Genomic DNA, 603 nt, shown 5'->3' with positions numbered 1-603 from the left:
GGCTTCATCAACCTTAGAATGGAGAGACTCTGGAGACTCAAGCATGTGAAGAAGTTCTGAATTATCAATCTCCAACAACATGCCAGTGATTTTACTAGCAAGGGTGGGGTGCATGGCTTGAATAAGCGGAAATAGCCATTCACCCAACATTTGCTTTTGCTCTTGAGGGGGTGCAGATGCCAACATGGAAGCAGTCAAATGTTCTTGACCTTGTACATGAACAGCAGGCTGCTGCATGGTAACCTGTGGCTGTGCACTGAGATGCTGCTGAGGATTGAGGACCCCAGGGGCATACTTATACTGGGGTACGGTATGGACATCAGGAGTGGCTGCAGCAGCAGCGGCTGCAGGATGGCGGACCCATTGTCCGTGTTGATGTGTTTGCCACATACTGGGCTGACATGACTCCATGAACCTGTGAGGAAGCTGGTCTCATAGTACTAAAGGGCAGTCAAGGTGTAGCTGGACAGATAGCGCTGGGCATGTTCTGGAATGGATGAGGTCTGGAACCCTGAGCAGTCCAGCGAGGACTTGGTCTTAGTTGAGCAATTTGGCTAGGAGGGTAGTATGCAGCACGGTTCTGAGTCTGGGGGATAGCTGCCA

At 51.1% G+C, this 603-nt stretch overlaps 1 pseudogene; it reads right to left on the bottom strand.

Annotated features, from left to right (window-relative positions):
* Positions 1 to 3: 3 nt before the first annotated feature.
* On the bottom strand, positions 4 to 595 carry LOC101587704 (annotated as a pseudogene).
* Between the last annotated feature and the right edge of the window lie 8 nt (positions 596 to 603).

Source organism: Octodon degus, unplaced genomic scaffold, assembly GCF_000260255.1.
Source record: "Octodon degus isolate 3935 unplaced genomic scaffold, OctDeg1.0 scaffold02123, whole genome shotgun sequence".
Lineage (NCBI taxonomy): Eukaryota > Metazoa > Chordata > Mammalia > Rodentia > Octodontidae > Octodon > Octodon degus.
This window is presented reverse-complemented; position numbering and strand designations above follow the sequence as displayed.